Source organism: Citrus sinensis, chromosome 4 (genome assembly GCF_022201045.2).
Source record: "Citrus sinensis cultivar Valencia sweet orange chromosome 4, DVS_A1.0, whole genome shotgun sequence".
NCBI lineage: Eukaryota > Viridiplantae > Streptophyta > Magnoliopsida > Sapindales > Rutaceae > Citrus > Citrus sinensis.
Window position 1 is genome coordinate 25,853,724 of NC_068559.1, and position 8,545 is coordinate 25,862,268.

At 36.6% G+C, this 8,545-nt stretch overlaps 1 pseudogene; it reads right to left on the reverse strand.

Annotated features, from left to right (window-relative positions):
* Positions 1-410: 410 nt before the first annotated feature.
* On the reverse strand, positions 411-4,413 carry LOC102629878 (adenosylhomocysteinase-like; annotated as a pseudogene).
* Positions 4,414-8,545: the final 4,132 nt, after the last annotated feature.

An 8,545-nucleotide genomic window follows, 5' to 3' on the forward strand; every position in this document is an offset into this window, starting at 1 on the left:
ATTCAAGTTAGGTTATATTACATGTTATTTTAAAGTAAATCTAAGATGGTTATATAAATTAATATATAAGACATATTATTAGTTACTAACTAATCTCATAGCATACCAAACACGAGACATGATTATTTATAGTCCAATTTAATATTACACCAAATATAACATAATATTATATATAATTCAGTATTATTTAATCCAATTATATCTTATATAGCCAGTTCACAATTTTTCATTTTTCCCATATACGTTCGCTACTTTTGGAGAGCATAAATGGGTCGGTGGTGGCCACAAATGGCAAATGGCATACTTGCCTTAATATCTTAAGCTTTAAAATCGTTATTTTTAATTAAAAGACCGAAACATGACAGCGACATGCCAACGTAGATGGATGGATCCATGACAACAACGACATCTGGGAGGGAAAACAAAAATGAAACTTGAAGCACCGAAGTGAAACCGAGACAGCATAAAGCAACACTAAAGAGTAAACTACATTTGCTTCTTCTTATGATAGCCAAGAGGATGTATATAAGTAAGCCTCCAACAAGCACGAACCCTCGTCAGTACCTGTACGGAAGAAGCTTGTAAGGTCCTTCAACAGGAACATGAATGTACTCTGCCTCCTCTGGAGTGACTAGTGAGGCTCCCAGCTTCTAAAGGTGAAGAGCAGCAACCATCTTATCAAAATGCTTAGGCAGCACATAAACTTTCTTGTCATATTTCCGCGAATCCTTCTGCCCCCTCAGCTCCATTAAATTAATCACTTGGTTAGTGAAGGACATTGATATCACAAAGCTGGGGTGTCCTGTGGCTCATCTCAGGTTAGTGATACGACCCTCCGCAGGAACAATGACACCAGCGTTGGTTTCAGGGAAGACCCATCTGTCAGTCTGAGGCTTAACGGTGATCCTCTTGATGCCAGGGTAACTCTCAAGACCCTGAATGTTCAATCTCATATTCGAAATGGCCAATGTTGCAAACAATCACATTGTTGTTCATCTTCTTCGTGTGGTGAACCATGATGATGTGGTCTGCCGCCTGTGGCAGTTACAGAGATGCCTGCGTCACAGAGGACGCCGTCTATGGTTAGGACAGGGATTCCCTCCATTTAAGGCCTGGAGGTCACAAATGGCGTCAGCTTCTGTGACAACAACACGAGCGCCAGCACACTTGAGGGCAGTGGCACAGCCCTTGCTCACATCTCCCTATCCTCAAACAACTGACATCTTGCCAGCAATCATTACATCCGTCGCCCTCATTATGCCATCAGGGAGAGAGTGACGGCATCCATACAAGTTATCAAACTATAAAATCATTACCCAGATGACCTTATTCAACTGTTAACTGAATTACGGGAATAATGAATTAATATTCTTCCACATAGAAAAGAAAACCACTATTTCGTTTTTTATCAACAAATAATTATATAATCAACAAATTTCAGAGAGCTCGACTTAAAAAAATACCAAATAATTTTTCCAGGCATCGGATCCTTTAATGTAACATTAATCATCCACGTCACCGCCTGGGGGTACTCGTAGCATGAGAAATGCTAAAGGTCAGAAACGCTGAGAGAACACTGAGAGAAACGATAGGTTGTGCTATTGAGAGAACACTGAGAGAAACGGCAGGTTATGCTGCCGTTTCGTGTTCTCTCAGCTCCCCCCAACATGACTAAGAAAGCGAGCCCCCACATGAAAAAATACTTCAGCTCAAGTCACTTTTGCCAAAAGCTGCCGTTTGGCCCCACACTCAAGTCACTTTTGCCAGGTGAATTCTGCCCCCCACGTGAAAGTTTGAGTTTTCTCCTTGCTCATGACCAAGCAAAGCTAAGTTTGAGTTCTCTCCTTCCTCCTTCACTCGTTCACTTCTCCTTCGTTTCTCGTTCACTTATTTGCTCATCACAAACCATCACAAACCAAGATAACTTGCTCCCATTAATTTCAAATATTAAACTGCTTTGTTGAGTTTTACAACCTGAAAGTACAATTCTTTCAACATTTTAACAGCATCCTAGTTCACAGTTAGATATCAGAAATAAATGTTAACATATTTAATGCCAATCTTTATTCCATGAGAACTTAAAATATCCAAAAGGGATGCATCTACCCTACATATCTATTTACACAACAAGTGTCCCTTCAATTCCAACAGAATATACATGCCTCCATCTTAAGATTTCATATGGCACTGAAATTAAAAATTTTGTCAACTGATAGAAGCCACCACACAATGGCGAAATATATATGTTTATTATCAAAGAACAGAAGACATCATTTGAGCAAATTAAAGAGACAACTATTCTCAACCATTCTTCTCAATATGAGATAGACTTCTTGTATCGTCATATCCACTCTCAGCACCATAGGCTGGTTGTTCCTTATGCAATCGGTGCCCTTTACAATCACCCACTTGAGGGACTTTTGCTCGACACTTTGGGTGGAGCCCTCTCTTTTCTTGTCTCGGGAATAACTGCACAAACAACCGTGATATTTTTCTGCTTTGTTGTGATTAAAACTGTTGATGATCACTCTGGGCTTTGGTTGCCTGGCAATATCTTCCACTTGTTCTTCCAGAACAACACCGCTTATCACGATGTCCACCATCAACTTTAGGGCTTGAAGTACAACTATTTTCAGCCATTCTTCTCAATATGGGATAGACTTCTTGGAACTCACATGCCTTACCATCTAGTCAAGCTACCTGAAGGAGATTTTAAGGCTCGGCTAAAGAAAGACTAGATGCTATTAAGACAATTTGACTGTATCATAAATTAATTATTAAAATAATTATCAACAATACAATTACCAAAATAATTGTGGGAGTTGGAGTTCATGTGGGAGTGCTGGAGAAGGAGTTGAAAATAGAAAGGAAAAGGAGTTGAAAGGGAGTGAAGGAGTGTTGGAACGGATCTGTTGAAAGCGAAGAAGGAAGAAGGAGTGCTGGAACGGATTTGTTGAAAGCGAAGAAGGAAAATAATTTGAAAGTCACATGGGGGACAAATATCTGTTACTCACGTGGGGGGGGGGAGGTGAGAGAACAAAATAACAGCACAAGCTGCCGTTTCTCTCAGCGTTCTCTTAGGGTTCCCGATATTTAGCAGCACTCCTCATAGCATTGTTCTATTCTTTTAGGAAAATGTCAAGTGTCACAAGCCTTCTCTCAATGAGAGACTGCCGAGAGAAACGGCAGCACAAGCCTTCTCTCAGTGTTCTCCACGTTTAGCACCACTGATTCTTTTAATCTCACCTGCTTGTAGAAGTTTCAATGCAATTTACGCATTTTCACATTTTTTTTGAAAAAAATTAAAAAGGCCAAGTCAAGGAGATGTAAAAGTTCAAGAAACGTTCAATGCATAAATTGCAGAAAAAATGCATTTTTTTGGAAACAATAAACGTTCAACGAGACAAGGAGATGTAAAAGTTCAAGAAACGTTCAATGCATGCTTACATACATTTTTAGGAAATTTTGAAATTTTAATCTGTTAATCAAGAAATAATTCAGAATCCATGTAGTACAAGAAAAAGAAAAACTGAAGAAATGAACCTAGCACGTACGTAATTACCTTGCTCTTGGTGACGTTATCGTTGATGTTAGCAGCAGGAGAGAACAAAGTCCCATTGGCCAGCAGTAGCAGTCTCCTCATAAACACTCACTAATCTCTCCTTAATCTTGGATGTACTGCTAACCCTTCTCTAATTATCCCAAAACAATCTTCAGTCGTTTCCAAATCGGACAATTGCCCGCTCTTCTCATACTATTCTTCAGCCATCACCCCAAATGAATCAGCAACGTGGCATCACCTCCGTCGTCCACGACCAGGTCCGGCTCACACTCGTTCCCCCAGTCTAGGGCTCGCTCCGTCGACCATCAGTACTCGCTCAAAGTCATGCCTTTTTATGGAAAGACAGAGGCCGAGACCCACGCAATGGCCGAAGCCGCGTGGTCTTGCGTGGAGAAGATGTTGCCCGAGCACCTCAGCGCCTAACGCCGTTAGGGTTTCGATGAGAACCGCCGTTTGGACCGTCGTGTGAAGGGTGCCGGTGATTTTGGTGCCTTTTAACGGCCAGTCATGGGGTACTCGGCTCTGCATGACATGTCTTTCACTTTGAACTCTCTCCCTGTCGTGTTTTCCTCGACTCTGTGAGCATTTTCATTTTTTTAGTTTAATTCTGTTAAAAACAAAAAAAAAAACAAAACAAAAAGACGGCTGACCTTGAGTGTGTATGTTATATTAATTTATTGTTGTTGTAATTATAATTATTATTTGATGTATGAAAATGCCGTGAATTAACATATATTGTTTTTAGGCAGTGCATCAATTTCAACTGCAGAGAGTTGTCTATTTTTTAGTGGTTTCTCCCTGTTTCCGGTTTCCCAGATATATTAATGAACCATTAACCGTATTAGAAAATAGAAATAAATGAATAATAGTGGAATCCCAACATTTGAAATTTAGTAGATAATTATTATAATAATTATTATTATTAATCCCAACATTTGAAATAAATGAATAAAGTTACCTCCCTAGTCGAGGTTTAAAAAAAAAAATGTTTCGAAATTAAGAAACTTTAGAAACGGTTTTGTTTTGCGTTAAATATTCTTCTTGAATAAAAAGCAGATGATCTCTTTTTCTTCGTTGAAAAATAAAATGCTATTTGCACACAACAAAACAAAGATACGTTGCCGTTTAGAAACCGCAACAAATCATCAAGCCACCTTCCAGATTATAAATTTGTCAGCTCATACGAATAAATCTCTTGTGCTCCCAATTTCTGAATTTTAATTCCAAAAATAATATTCATATTCACGAATCCAACCTGGGCTTGGTGACTTTTTTTTTCATCTCATAGATTAATTTTACATGTCATTTACGTTATATTGAAGTGTATACACACACACACACACACACACAGAGATTATGTGGCATTTTTCTACTAATAGTAAAAGAGTGACAAATCAGAGGATAAGTTGTTTGATTCTACTAATAAAATTCATTTCATTCTAAGTCGTAATCTCAATTGAAAATATAGTACAATTTCACTTGTCGACAGCTTGAGTCATACTTCTCTCTCTATTATTGTCTAGCTCGTAGTAGTAGTTATGGCTTTTATATCCTATCTTTAAAGTGTTTAATTAATAAACATTTATATCTGTAGTATGGAAATTAAGTTGATTTTTTCTCTATAATTTTTCAATGATAATTTCACTTTTCCTTTATTAATTTTTTATAAAAAATTATTATTTAAAAGTCATATTTACTAAATATTATCGACTTTTATTTTACAACGAGAGCTTGTATTTCACTCTAATTCTAACTTAAAATTCACATCACTACAATACCAAACAGAGCCTCCAAACCCATCCCACATGCATGTAGCTGGTCAATTCCATCCATTACCAAAGTTAGTTTCAATGTTTGTTAAAAAAAAAAAAAAAAAAGAGAAACTGAAATTAATCCCACCTGAATCATTTTATTCTGTTTGTTCTCGAGGATCAATCATCCTCCCCTATTTTGGCAGCAAATCCACCACACGTTATCACCACTTTGGGTAAGTAATGAACCCACCAAAATAATTGAAGGTATGTGTTGATTTTGAAAGATTAGCAACCTATGGTTGGATTTAGATACTCTCATTTTCATTTTTATTCCTTTTTCTCAAAAGAAAATATTAAACGAAGTCGATTACAATCTTAAGGTTCCTAAACAAGGCTTTCAGCCCAGCAGTTTTTATTTATTTTTTCCCGAAAGGTCCATCAAAATATTAGAGGGCTTCACTTTTGGAGGCCACTCTGTAGTCCTTTTTCTGTTCATGGGCTAACTTAATATTAGAAGGCTTGTATGTTCTTGATTAAGCTTGAACTGTATGTTCTTGATTAAGCTTGAACTCTACCGGTTGATCCGAAATTTAAAGCCGAGATTCAAGAAATTGGGGTTATAGGAAACGATGCGGTATGAATCAAGTCCGTAAATTGTTATAATATATCATCTTCTAAATTGTTCATTCGACAAATCCAGCCAGAATATTATCTTAGTTAATTAAAAGCATTTATAATCCAGTGATATGATGATCAATAAAACAAAGAAAGAACAGAAGGAAGATGCTGATATTACACTACACAGGAACCTACCACATGATCCAATCATTAAAAGGGCACTGATTTCTCATTGTATTGCTTTCTGATTGATGCTCTATACTGTATAGAAGATGAAGATCCTTGGGGAAATAGATGTACAATCTATATTTCCCCCTAAACTAAAAGTGGTACCTCTAAATGGCGACAGTTCTTAATTTGCATAAATCTCTTTCTATCTTTTGTAATTTTTCTGTTAGTTCCAGATTGCCGATGCTCTTAGCCTCCGTTTGACATTGCAAATAGAGAGCTATGACTTTTAACTTCTAAACCATAATTTCTAAATATAATTTGTAAACACTTGCAATGGTGGATTGGAAGCTTAGAAATCCCACAATTTCTTTATTAATTTGATAAAAAAAAAACTTAGGATATAATTATTATTTTTATCAAAATTGTTATTTAATAATCAAATTTTACCAGGTACAATTAATTTTTACATTACAACAAGAACTTTCAGTTAATCACTACCATAACAAATAGAGTTGTTAGAATTTTTTTTTTTTTTCAGTGTCTTCATCACTTAGTGACGATGCTTCAGTTTCCGTCGTCTTATCAAGCTTGGGTCCTCGATATATTCTCAAATGTTGTGGAAAGATGACACTATTGGTTCACATTGTGATTATGAGATAAGGAGAAGCTGGTAGTACTATAGTAGGTACCCACTTAAACAGAAATACAGGGCCTCTTATAAAGCAAAAAGTTCATAATATATAATTCCAAAGAATAATAGAAGTACTTTATCCAGATGGTAGATCAATTGGCAGCTAAAAGTAAGTGAGTTAATTGATGAAATGATAGTTGCCAACAAATATAGATAGATAGCAGAGGGTCGGCATCGTGTATTGGGCAAGCACATGGCTTGCGCAGGCCTCAATATGTGTGATGTTTCTTGACTTCGATTGCTCTCCGTATCATCATTCAGAGCACTATTGATTGCCCGCCTGTACACACTGCTTTGCATGCTGCTGAGTACCACAAAGAATTGTGACATTTCAACCTTTCTTTTCCGTTTTGAGGATGCTTCATTTCCATTAACACTTTAACAATTTTTAACAACACAACCGCATCCATAAGAACCACCATAATCAACTAGTTAATTGTTGATTATATGTTGGTTGGACAGAAGGCCTTAATGCATTTCTATTGTCATATATGAGTAGAAATCGTTGTGATATATTCTATATCCACTCGTGTGAATGAGATTCAAATCTGATATATTCTATATCTAATTGTGTGAATGGGATTCAAATCTTATATTTTTAAATAGTTGAATACATAAAATAGATTCTTTTGTTCCGTACCTAATATATTCTAAGTAACCAAATCACTTACATTAGTACGGAGTTGATTAATAACACTGAAACAAACATATACTTATTTTGAGTGCCTATTATTTTCAATTGATGTATATGGTTTGATTGCCGGTCGAAATATAATTTGGACTTTCATGTGTCTTGAACTTATATTAAATGCAGTTAATATCAATTTCGTAACATTGTTTTTTTAATTTTTCTTGATAGTCGACAATTAAAAAGAGATATTTAGCACCCACGAGATCATGAAATTGAAACCTTTATGGTTTCGGATAATTTATCATTGGTGAACGTGAACACGAACGTCATATTTTTGTTCTCTTGTGCCTTTCACATGCTTATCATAAATATATACACAGAGAGAGCGCCACGCTTTCGAAAATTGTAAATTGCATTACATTCGTATTACTTTTACATGCAGCGAGCTGTCGGTGACCATCAATTATTTGCGAGATATGTTTTTGACTCGTGTCCCTAATTCCTTCCAATACATAATTATGAATTAATAAGCCGACAATAATTTTTCAGAAAACAGGCAGCAGATTTGGGCAAGCTATGTTCAAGTTCAAGAAATGTTTGATGGTAAGATAAGCACTGAGCGGTGAAATTGTCTTAATGATGAGAATATTTGAGTTGTAGTACGGACTTAAAGGTACCTCTCACAATTAGAGTTTACTCAGGACCACCTCGTGGTTCTCGTACTAAAAAAAAATGATGAGAATGATCTCATCCACAATCTAGACAAGTAATAATGCCTTCAACCAAATCAGAGTAGCATGCCAATGCAAATGCAAAATGCAATTTCATGTGGTGCAATTTAATTTAACACAAATTGCTGAGAATAGTTTATGTGCCAGGCAGGGGCAGCACGGCAGCGTACGTGATGCATGGCTTTGGCCTATATTCATAACGTCAAATTAACTAATGGATGAGAATGATCTCTACATGTAGGCTCTGTGGTTCAATTTTGAACCCTCGAATATGATGATTGTTGACCCCTCCAGATACTTTTGAGTTGATCAAAGATCCAGTGAGCGACGGTTCAGATTTCTCAGAGGGACAAAAGTAGTTCTGTAGGGCCCGTGATGCCCAAACCT